This window comes from Odocoileus virginianus, unplaced genomic scaffold (genome assembly GCF_023699985.2).
Source record: "Odocoileus virginianus isolate 20LAN1187 ecotype Illinois unplaced genomic scaffold, Ovbor_1.2 Unplaced_Contig_7, whole genome shotgun sequence".
In the NCBI taxonomy this organism is placed as follows: Eukaryota; Metazoa; Chordata; class Mammalia; order Artiodactyla; family Cervidae; genus Odocoileus; species Odocoileus virginianus.
In genome coordinates, this window is record NW_027224324.1 from 2,834,874 (window position 1) to 2,847,370 (window position 12,497).

Genomic DNA, 12,497 nt, shown 5'->3' on the forward strand with positions numbered 1-12,497 from the left:
CACAGCTGTGCAAGTCTTCACATGTTACCGTGATGATCAATTTCAGACCTCTCTATGAAGTGGAAATAGATTCGAAGCTTCATGTTAATTTAAACATTTCCTTCTCTACTGAGACTAGCAACAAGGCCACCAGTTGGCATCCTTTTGATTTAGCATTTAAAATAGCTCCTGATAATAGTAGAAGACCCTGCCATTTTCTTTACAGGGGTAGTTTCAATGGTTTCCATTCCAAACTCCAGTCATTTACACATTATGTACCTACCACAGAGCAGCAAATCACCTGCACAGCCTGATTTGATAGATGGACAAACAGATGTACGTACCTTGGATATGTCCTTGGGACTCCTGAGGTTGGGTTTCCTCTCTGGAAAATAAAGACAAGCACAGTACATACAATTAGATTAAGCACATAAATATGTTCACATTTTTCATTCTCATACACACAAATATAACATTTAAACAGTTTTCACCTAATCAAAAAGAAACAAAATAATATGTCTGTTAAATATGTTTTGTTACACTGAGAATCCTAGATTTCTATTCCCTTTTTGGTATATCATGTGGCAACCATTTTTCTTTCTATAGTTAGAATCTTGCTGTAGTTGCAGTTGTTGGCTTTCCGTGGCATTTGGGTTCCATTCTAAAACATTATTAAAAAGGTGACAACTTAGGGGTGGTGGGATGGGGTGGGAGAGGAGAGGGGGCTCAGGAGAGAGGGGATATATGTATACCTGTGGCTGATTCGTGTTGATGTGTGTGTGGCAGAAGTCAACATGATATTGTAGAACAATTGTCCTCCAATAAAAAAAGAATTTTAAGTTTTTGTTTGTTTGTGTGTTTTAAGAGGATTTCCTAGCTGCTCAGATTGTAAAGAATCTGCCCAAAATGCAGGAGACCTAAGATCAATCCTTAGGTTGGGAAGATCCCCTGGAGGAGGGCATGGCAGCCCACTCCAGTATTCTTGCCTGGAGAATTCCATGGACAGAGGAGCCTGGTAGGCTACAGTCCATGGGGTCGCAAAGAGTCAGACACGATTGAGCACCTAACACTTTAAAGAATATACTGTTTGACCTGAATTGAAGGCAAATTCAGGCATTAATAAACCTCTCAATAAAATGTTATTTCAGTTAACTTCATAGCCCTATGACCATATAAATGAATCTTGAAAATTCAATGAGATGTACCATAGATACCTAATAAAATATCTATGATGCAGCTTAATAACTTTAAAAAAATAAGATATAGTAGCAGCAGTGAGGGTGACACCTTCAGTTTCCACATTCACCACTGAAGTGAAGGGAACACTGCATCTGAGAGGCTGGCGGGAGATCCTGAGTCCCAGACCCTGCTCTTCACTAATGCAGGGCCAGGTTTGCTGTCTTTGCACCCCTCTGGATCTGAGCAGTTCCACTCTAAAGTTGACATCGTGCCCTCTTCCCCTTGTAAGCCCGCTGTGAGCCTATTAAACATCGGAGGATCTACTATACAAATAAGATACGGCAGGGGATACTAAGGTATCATTCCTATCCTCAGAGCATTGATGACAAATGTAATGAAGAATAGATTTAAGGAGTTAAGCAGAGAGACACTGGCAATGAAAAGGCTTAGCTCTTGTATTAGTCAGCTAGGGCTGCCAAAACAAACTACCACCCACTGGGTAGCTTAAACAGAATTTTATTTTCTGGCAGTCCTGGAGACTAGAAATCCAAGACCAAGGTGCCATCAGGGTGGTTTCTGGCGCGAGCTCTCTGGCTGGTTTGTGGGCAGCCACCCTGCCGTTGCATCCACACAGGGCTTTCAGCTTTGTGCGCAGACAGGGAGCACTCTGCTGTCCCTTCCTCTTCCTCCTTCCTGATGGAAGATCAGGGCCCCATGTGTACAGCACCATTTAACTTTTATTACCTCACGAAAGGTCCCAAGTCCAAACACCATCACACTGGGGACTCAGGCTTCAACGTATGAAAGGGGGGATGGACACAATTCAGCCCATGACATCTCTCTCTTAGGTCCACCATGTAGAGCTCAATGTTTCAGACCAAACTATTTAACTTCAGGTTCTTGTTTTCCTTACAGAGAAAATAATAATCATGCATTCTTCAAGAAGAGATGAGGATTGAATAAAGATTACAACATACAATGTTATAAATTACTAAAGAAACACCGCTCACTAATATTATAAAAATGAGTCGGGGGGTGGAGGGTGGGGGGGCCACCCCAAGATGGTGGAGGAATAGGACGGGGAGACCACTTTCTCCCCCACAAATTCATCAAAAGATCATTTGAACGCTGAGCAACTTCCACAAAACAACTTCTGAACACTGGCAGAGGACACCAGGCACCCAGAAAGGCAGCCCATTCTCTTTGAAAGGAGGTAGGACAAAATATAAAAGACAAAAGTTAGGGATGGAGACCCATCCTGGGGAGGGAGTCGTGAAGGAGAAGTTTCCAAACAGTAGGAAACCCTCTCACAGGCGGGTCTGTGGGGAGTTTTGGAATCTCAGAGGGCAACATAACCAGAGGTGGGGAAAAAAAAAAAACCCACAGAATATGCGCCTAACCTCAACTGCCAGCAGAGAAGTAGCCCAGATGCTCGCGTCCACCACCAGCGAGCGGGGGCTGGACAGGGAGGCGCCGGCTGCATCACTGGTGCTTAGGGTAAGGACCGGGCCTGAGTGCCCTGAGGACAATCTGAGGGGGCTAACGTGAGATAGAAACCCAAACTTGGATCACCAGAGAGAAAAAAGAAAGAGAACTTTCCCGAGAAAGGCTCTAACGCACAGCCTGGCCTGCTCACAGAACAAAGCATTGAGCGAACACCAAAGGAGAGCTAGCCAGGTGCATACAGACCTCTCCCCACCCCCCGTCGGAGGCAGAGAGGCAGGCGTGTGACAGGCAGGGCGGAAGGCAAGGGGCTGCTGCACTCTCAGCCCCAGAGAGGGCATCTTCCACCAAACTGTGAGCTAATCCCAGTTGCTAACCACGTCTTCCTGGGATCCTGGATGGTTGACATCCGCCAGGAGGGTCGCAGCCTGAGATCAGCTCCCCAGAGGAGACACACGGCACACCTGAGACGGTGCTCTCACGGCGCACCCGGGACACGGAGCAGCCAGGACGGGGAGGTGATGCAGATGCACGGCCCACCTGGGACAGTGCGCGCACCAAGCACCTGGTCCCCTGAGCTGCTGAGACCTGGGAAGGGCACGAAACCCAGGGCCCACCTGGGACAGCGCCCCTGTAAAGCACCGGGGGGCCCGAGCAGTGTAGACCCGGGAAGCACAGGCTGCCTCGAGCTGGGGAAAACTCAGGGTGGGCTACACTGCGCGCACTCCCCACACACGCCAGCAATGTTTGTTTGCAGTGTCCCTCCCCTAAACACAACTGAACAAGTGAGCCTAAATAGGTGACCGCCTTCGCCCCCTTGTGTCAGGGCAGAAATTAACACTGAAGAGACTTGCAAAGAGAGGAAGCCAAAATAAACAAAGAGGGAACCGCTCTGGAAGCGACAGGTGCAACAGATTAAAACCCTGTAGTTAACAAGGACTAAGCATTGGAGGGGGCCTATAGAACTTGAGAACAAGTACAAGCTGGAACAAGGAACTATCTGAAACTGAACTGACCCCACACTGCCCACAACAGCTCCAGAGAAATTCCTAGATATATTTTTACTATTATCACTTTTTAATTTTTTTAATTTAAGTTCTTTATTACTCCTTTAATTTTCATTTTTATAACCTACTATTACCTTGCAAAAAAAAAAAAGACCCTATTTTTAAAGCAAACTTCATATATATATATATTATAATTTTGTGATTGATTTTGTTTTGTATTTTTAATATTGTTTTTGAGAGTCTAACCTCTACTCTAGATTTTTAATCTTTGCTTTTTGCTATTTGTTATCGATTTTGTAGCTTTAAGAATCCAACCTTCAGTATCCATTTTCACCTGGGGAGTGAATACTGGCTAGATTGTTCTCTCCCCTTTTGATTCCCGTTCTTCTCCGCCTGGTCACCTCAATCTCCCTCCTTCTACTTCTTGTCTCCATGTAACTCTGTGAAGCTCTCTTCATGTCCCTCACTGTGGAGAACTGTTTCACCATTAACCTAGATGTTTTATCATCTGTGCTGTATGGATGGAGAAGTCTTGAGGCTACTGTAAGAATAAGACTGAAAGCCAGAGGCAGGAGGCTTAACTCCAAAACTTGAGAACATCAGAGAACTCCTGATTCCAGGGAACATTAATAGACAAGAGCTCACCCAAAAGCCTCCATACCTACACTGAAACCAAGCTCCACCCAAGAGCCAACAAGTTCCAGAGCAAGACATACCATGCTAATTCTCCAGCAAAGCAGGAACACAACCCTGAGCATTAAAAGACAGGCTGCCCAAAGCCATGCCAAACCCATAGACACCCCAAAACTCACTACTGGACACTTCATTGCACTTCAGAGAGAAGAGATCCAGCTTCACCTCACCAGAACACAGATGCAAGCTCCCCTAACCAGGAAACCTTGACAAGCCACTAGTCCAACCCCACCCACAGGGAGCAGGCTCCACAATAAAGAGGAACCACAAACTTCCAGCCTACAGAAAGGGCACCCCAAACACAGCAATCTAAACAAAATGAAAAGGCAGAGAAATATTCAGCAGGTAAAGGAACATGATAAATGCCCACCAAACCAAACCAAACCAAAGAGGAGGAGATAGGGAGTCTACCTGAAAAAGAATTCAGAATGATAGTAAAGATTGATCCAAAATCTTGAAAACAAAATGGAGTTACAGATAAATAGACTAGAGACAAGGATTGAGAAGATGCAAGAAATGTTTAACAAGGACCTAGAAGAAATAAAGAAGAGTCAATCAATAATGAATAATGCAATAACTGAGATCAAAAGCACTCTGGAGGGAACCAACAGTAGAATAACTGAGGCAGAAGATAGGATAAGTGAGGTGGAAGATAGAATGATGGAAATAAATGAAGCAGAGAGGAAAAAAGAATTAAAAGAAATGAGGACAACCTCAGAGACCTCTGGGACAATGTTAAACACCCCAACATTCAAATCATAGGAGTCCCAGAAGAAGAAGACAAAAAGAAAGGGCATGAGAAAATACTTGAGGAGATAATAGTTGAAAACTTCCCTAAAATGGGGAAGGAAATAGCCACCCAAGTCCAAGAAACCCAGAGAGTCCCAAACAGGATAAACCCAAGGCAAAACACCCCAAGACACATATTAATCAAACTAATGAAGATCAAACAAAAAGAACAAATATTAAAAGCAGCAAGGGAAAAGCAACAAATAACACACAAGGGGATCCCCATAAGGATAACAGCTGATCTTTCAATAGAAACTCTTCAGGCCAGAAGGGAATGGCAGGACATACTTAAAGTGATGAAAGAGAAAAACCTACAACCCAGATTACTGTACCCAGCAAGGATCTCATTCAAATATGAAGGAGAAATCAAAAGCTTTACAGACAAGCAAAAGCTGAGAGAATTCAGCACCACCAAACCAGCTCTTCAACAAATGCTAAAGGACCTTCTCTAGACAGGAAACAGAGAAAAGCTTTATAAACTCGAACCCAAAACAACAAAGTAAATGGCAACAGGATCATACTTATCAATAATTACCTTAAATGGAAATGGGTTGAATGCCCCAACCAAAAGACAAAGACAGGCTGAATGGATACAAAAACAAGACCCCTATATATGCTGTCTACAAGAGACCCACCTCAAACCAAGGGACACATACAGACTGAAAGTGAAGGGCTAGAAAAAGATATTTCATGCAAATGGAGACCAAAAGAAAGCAGGAGTAGCAATACTCATATCAGATAGAATAGACTGAATAAAGGCCGTGAAAAGAGACAAAGAAGGACACTACATAATGATCAAAGGATCAATCCAAGAAGAAGATATAACAATTATAAATATATATGCACCCAACATAGGAGCACTGCAATATGTAAGGCAAACACTAACAAGTATGAAAGGGGAAATTAACAGTAACACAATAATAGTGGGAGACTTTAACACCCCACTCACACCTATGGATAGATCAACTAAACAGTAAATTAGCAAGGAAACACAAACTTCAAATGATACAATGGACCAGTAGACATAATTGATACCTATAGGACATTTCACACCAAAACAATGAATTTCACCTTTTTCTCAAGTGCACACAGAACATTCTCCAGGATAGATCACATCCTGGGTCATAAATCTAGCCTTGGTAAATTCAAAAATTGAAATCATTTCAAGCATCTTTTCTGATCACAATGCAGTAAGATTAGATGTCAACTACAGGAAAAAAACTATTAAAAATACAAACATATGGAGGCTAAACAACACGCTTCTGAATAACCAACAAATCATGGAAGAAATCAAAAAGGAAATCAAAATATGCATAGAAACAAATGAAAATGAAAACACAACAACCCAAAACCTATGGGATTCAGTAAAAGCAGTGCTAAGGGGAAGGTTCATAGCAATACAAGTTTACCTCAAGAAACAAGAGAAAAATCAAATAAATACCTAACTTTACACCTAAAGCAACGAAAAAAGAAGAAATGAAGAACCCCAGGGTTAGTAGAAGGAAAGAAACCATAAAAATTAGAGCAGAAATAAATGAAAATAAGAGAGAGAGAGAGAGACTATAGCAAAAATCAACAAAACTAAAAGCTGGTTCTTTGAGAAGATAAATAAAATTGACAAACCATTAGCCAGACTCATCAAGAAACAAAGGGAGAAGAATCAAATCAACAAAATTAGAAATGAAAATGGAGAGATCACAACAGACAACACAGAAATACAAAGGATCATAAGAGACTACTATCAGCAACTATATGCCAATAAAATGGACAACTTGGAAGAAATGGACAAATTCTTAGAAAAGTGTAACTTTCCAAAGCTGAACCAGGAAGGAATAGAAAATCTTAACAGACCCATCACAAGCAAGGAAATCGAAACTGTAATCAGAAATCTTCCAGCAAACAAAACCAGGACCAGATGGCTTCACACCCTGAATTCTACCAAAAATTTAGAGAAGAGCTAACACCTATCTTACTCAAACTCTTCCAGAAAATTGCAGAAGGTAAACTTCCAAACTCATTCTATGAGGCCACCATCACCCTAATACCAAAACCTGACAAAGATGCCACACAAAAAAGGAAACTACAGGCCAATATCATTGATGAACATAGATGTAAAAATCCTTAACAAAATTCTAGCAAACAGAATCCAACAACATATTAAAAAGATCATACATCATGACCAAGTGGGCTTTATCCCAGGGATGCAAGGATTCTTTAATATCCACAAATCAATCAATGTAATACACCACATTAACAAATTGAAAGATAAAAACCATATGATTATCTCAATAGATGCAGAAAAAGCCTTTGACAAAATTTAACATCCATTTATGATAAAAACTCCAGAAAGCAGGAATAGAAGGAACATACCTCAACATAATAAAAGCTATATATGACAAACCCACAGAAAACATTATCCTCAATGGTGAAAACTTGAAAGCATTTCCCCTAAAGTCAGGAACAAGGCAAGGGTGCCCACTCTCACCACTACTATTCAACATAGTTTTGGAAGTGTTGGCCACAGCAATCAGAGCAGAAAAAGAAATAAAAGGAATCCAGATAGGAAAAAGAAGTGAAACTCTCACTGTTTGCAGATGACATGATCCTCTACATAGAAAACCCTAAACTCTACCAGAAAATTACTAGAGCTAATCAACGAATATAGTAAAGTTGCAGGATATAAAATTAACACACAGAAATCCCTTGCATCCTATACATGAACAATGAGAAAACAGAAAGAGAAATTAAGGAAACAATCCCATTCACCATTGAGACAAAAAGAATAAAATACTTAGGAATAAAGCTATCTAAAGAAACAAAAGACATATACATAGAAAACTGTAAAACACTGATGAAAGAAATCAAAGATGACACAAATAAATGGAGAAATATACCATGTTCATGGATGACAAAAATCAATATAGTGAAAATAAGTATATATCCAAAGCAATCTATAGATTCAATGCAGTCTCTATCAAGCTACCAATGGTATTTTTCACAGAACCAAAAGAAATAATTTCACAATTTGTACGGAAATACAAAAAACCTTGAATAGCCAAAGCAATCTTGAGAAAGAAGAATAGAACTGGAGGAATCAACCTGCCTGACTTTAGACTATACTACAAAGCTACAGTCATCAAGACAGTATGGCACTGGCACAAAGACAGAATTATGAAACAAAATAGAAAGCCCAGAGATAAATCCACACACCTATGGACACCTTATCTTTGACAAAGGAGGCAAAAATATACAATGGAGAAAAGACAATCTCTTTAACAAGTGGTGCTGGGAAAACTGGTCAACCACCTGTAAAAGAATGAAACTAGAACACTTTCTAACACCATACACAAAAATAAACTCAAAATGGATTAAAGATCTAAATGTAAGACCAGAAACCATAAAACTCCTAGAGGAAAACATAGGCAAAGCACTCTCTGACATAAATCACAGCAAGATCCTCTATGACCCACCTCCCAGAGTAATGGAAATAAAAGCAAAAACAAACAAATGGAACCTAATTAAACTTAAAAGCTTTTTCACAATGAAGGAAACTATAAGCAAGGTGAAAAGACAGCCTTCAGAAAAAAAAAGGCAGCCTTCAGAATGGGAGAAAATAATAGCAAACAAAGCAACTGTAAAAGAATTAATCTCCAAAATATATAAGCAGCTCATGCAGCTCAATACCAGAAAAATAAACAACCCAATCAAAAAGTGGGCCAAAGAACTAAACAGACATTTCTGCAAAGAAGACATACAGATGGCTAACAAACACATGAAAAGATGCTCAACATCACTCATTATCAGAAAAATGCAAATGAAAACCACAATGAGGTACCATCTCACACTGCTCAGAATGGCTGCCATCAGAAAGTCTACAGACAATAAATGCTGGAAAGGGTGTGGAGAAAAGGGAACCCTCTTACACAGTTGGTGGGAATGCAAACTGGTACAGTCACTTTGGAGAACAGTGTGGAGATTTCTTAAAAAACGGAAAATAGAATTGCCATACGACCCAGGAGTCCCATTGCTGGGCATACAGACCAAGGAAACCAGGATTGAAAGACCCGTGTACCCCAGTGTTCACTGCAGCACTGTTTACAATAGCCAGGACATAGAAGCAACCTAGATGCCCAATGGCAGTCAAATGTATAAGAAAGTTTTGGTACATATACACAAAGGAATATTACTCAGCAATTGAAAAAAAAGCATTTGAATGAGTTTTAATGAGGTGGATGAAACTGGAGCCTATTATACAGAGTGAAGTAAGTCAGAAAGAAAAACACCAATACAGTATATTAATGCATATATATGGAATTTAGAAAGATGGTAACGATGACCCTATATGTGAGACAGCAAAAGAGACACAGATATAAAGAACAGACTTTTGGACTCTGTGGGAGAAGGCGAGGGTGGGATGATTGAAAGAATAGCATTGAAACATGTATATTACCATATATGAAATAGATGACCAGTCCAAGTTCAACTGCATGAAACAGGGCACTCAAAGATGGTGCACTGGGAGAACCCAGAGGGATGGGATGGGGAGGGGGTTTTGGGAAGTGGCACATGTGTACACTTGTGGCTGATTTATGTCAATGTATGGGAAAAACCACTACAATGTTGTAAAATAATTAGCCTACAATTAAAATAAATAAATTAATTTAAAATATTATAAAAATTATTACTGCTTGGAATAGTAAATTCATTTGGAATTGAAAAAAGCATAATCTATGGATTAGTTTTATCAGAAAGCATTGAAGCTGAAACAGGAATACAGTATCTTGGTTATGAGTAAATTATTACTTTTTAATCACAAAACCTTGAGTTCAAATCCTGCTCTTACTTACCATGTAAGTAAGAAAAAATTTGGACAAATTTTTAAGCTGCTAGCTCTCTCACCTTTAAAATGAACAATAATATTGCCTCTATCAGACGTCATAAAAGTGATAATATCGCAGCTTGAGTTACTAATAATTTAATAAGTACTCCTTATTATTAAAAAAGACAGTAAAGGATATGTGAGAAAATGTAAAAGTGTCTATAGGAATAGGTAAGTGTATTTAGTGAATAGAGAACAGTCAGGGAGTAACGAGTTAATTTTAAACAGAAAAAAATAATATATTTGAAAAGATTAAGTTAAAGGAAAAGAGGTTACTGTATAATAAACCACTTTGAAAACTCAGTGATTTAAAACCACAGTTATTTACTCTCACAGGGATGGCCAAGGATGGTCTGGAGTGGACATGGTTAGGTAGCTCCATTGGCTGGCTGGGCCGAGCTCCTCACATGGTACTGGGCTCATGCATACTCTGTGTTTCTCTCATCTTCCTTGGACTAGCAGTCTAGCTGGGTCATGTGCCTCTCACAGGAATGACAGAAGTACAATTTGGCAAGCCCAACAACCTAAGGGCATTTCGTGACTTTATGTTGTGTCTGCTACAACTCTCTTACCAAAGTAAGTCACATGGCCAAGCCCCTAATCAAGGATGGAAAGTCCATTCTGCCTACCAGGAAGCCGAAGCAAGTCTCAAAATAATATCAAAGCAAAATCAACAGGGTGCTTAGGAGTGAATAGTTTTCAACAAGACTCTAATACATTACACTAACAATATAAGGCTGTAGTTTGAAGACAAATGGGAAAATTATAAAGTTTTTTGAGCAGAGAAAATGTATGGGATCCATGTGTTTCAGAGACAAATAATCTTCTATTGGTGTGTTATAGATATTGAAAGGAGGGAGTCAGGGAGGCTCGCTCAAAGGCTAAACATTTCAGCCATCTGGGAGGTGACAGTCTGAGCTAAATTGGGGGGTAACCTGATAATCATACTCCAAAGAAGTGACAGATAACAAAATCACGTTAACATAAGAAGGCATGAGACTAAAAAGTTCTTCAGATAGAGGAAAACAAGTGAATTTTGGAGGAGTGGTGAAAGAGCTGCATAATCAATTACCCCAAACTCTGTGGCATAAAACAGCAGTGTTTCTAATCTCGGGCATTCTCTGAGAACTGGGAATTCAGGAACCATTTGGTTTGGCGGTTCCGGCTCAGGGTCTCTCATGTGGATGCAGTTAATGGGACAGACGTCAGCCTACCATCCACAGGCCTGAGTGAAGATGGAAGGGCCACGTCTGTGTGAGCTCACACACATGGCTGGCATGTTGCTGCAGCTATGACTGGAAGGTTCTGCTCCTCTCCACATGGACTGTGAGGCTGCCCTCACAATATGGTGGCAAGTTCCTCCCACAGCGGGTGACATAAGAGCAAGCAAGGCCCAGAAGCGGCCAAGTCTTTTATGACCTAGCCTCAGAACTCACACACGCCACTTGTGCCACATTCTATTCATTAGAAGAGATTATTAAACTCAGCACACATTCTTTTGAAGGAAAGAATGTCAAAGAATTTGCACAAATAGGAAAATAAAACCAACCACAGGAAAATAACTACAGTATTTAGTTTTAAATCTACCAAGTTTGTGATAAGTATAACAATCAATGGAAAGAGCAAATGAACAGCTTAGCTATTAAAATAAAATATGGGCCAACTCATTTTCAGAGTTCTCTTCCACATGGTTGTTGTAGGTGAAGACCTAAAGGTGGTTGAAAACACTGAGAGATGAAATTCAGAAAGAAAGGAATAGGGTCATATGTACATTTTAAGAAGTAGAAGAGAAGGATGATATCAGAAAAGAAAATAAAAACAGAGAACAGTCAAAATACTAAATTTTATGTAAAAATCAAGGATAGTAAAGACATTGCAAGGGCACTAACATATCTTTGGTACTAGATAAAGATATGACTAGAAATCAGATGGTAAAGAACCTGCCTGCCAGTGCAGGAGTTGTAAGAGACATGGATTTGATTCCTGGGTTGGGATGATCCCCTGGAGGAGGGCATGGCAACCCACTCCAGTGTTCTTGCCTGGAGAATCCCATGGACAGAGGAGCCTGGTGGGCTATAGTCTATGGGGTCGCAAAGAGTCAGACACGACTGAAACAACTTAGGACAGCATGAAGAGATAATTGGAGGTGAATCAGGAAAATTGTTCAGAGCTCTGGACAAGGCAATTGAAATATTGTTAGCGGCATTTTCTGTATTTAAGACAATTTTAGACGGTGTAAGTGATTCTTGAGATCGCTATAAAAGAATATTCAGGAGTAACATGTCTGGACTACACAGAAAAAGCAAACTAATGATAAAACCAAAAAGCAAAACAATGTTTGGTAAAGTGAAGTGGGTTCAAAAAAAAAGTTTGAGAACACAATACAGTGTAGTTGTGTGGGAAAATTTACCCATGAAGAAATCCTGCTAAACCTGACATTTCCAATCATAGCACTCTCACAAAGTATTTTCAACTATACAGTAGTGGGTAAAGGCAGTAATATGAAAACATGCATTTCTTTTTATCTT

At 40.1% G+C, this 12,497-nt stretch overlaps 1 long non-coding RNA gene across 3 annotated transcripts in view; it reads right to left on the reverse strand.

Moving 5' to 3' along the window:
* Positions 1–12,497, reverse strand: part of LOC139033893 (uncharacterized) — a 117,928-nt gene that overhangs the window by 13,564 nt on the left and 91,867 nt on the right. For all 3 annotated transcript variants that reach the window (XR_011486379.1, XR_011486381.1, XR_011486378.1), the window contains one exon: positions 324–364. This is a non-coding gene — a long non-coding RNA (uncharacterized lncRNA). The remainder of the gene's footprint in view (positions 1–323; positions 365–12,497) is intronic.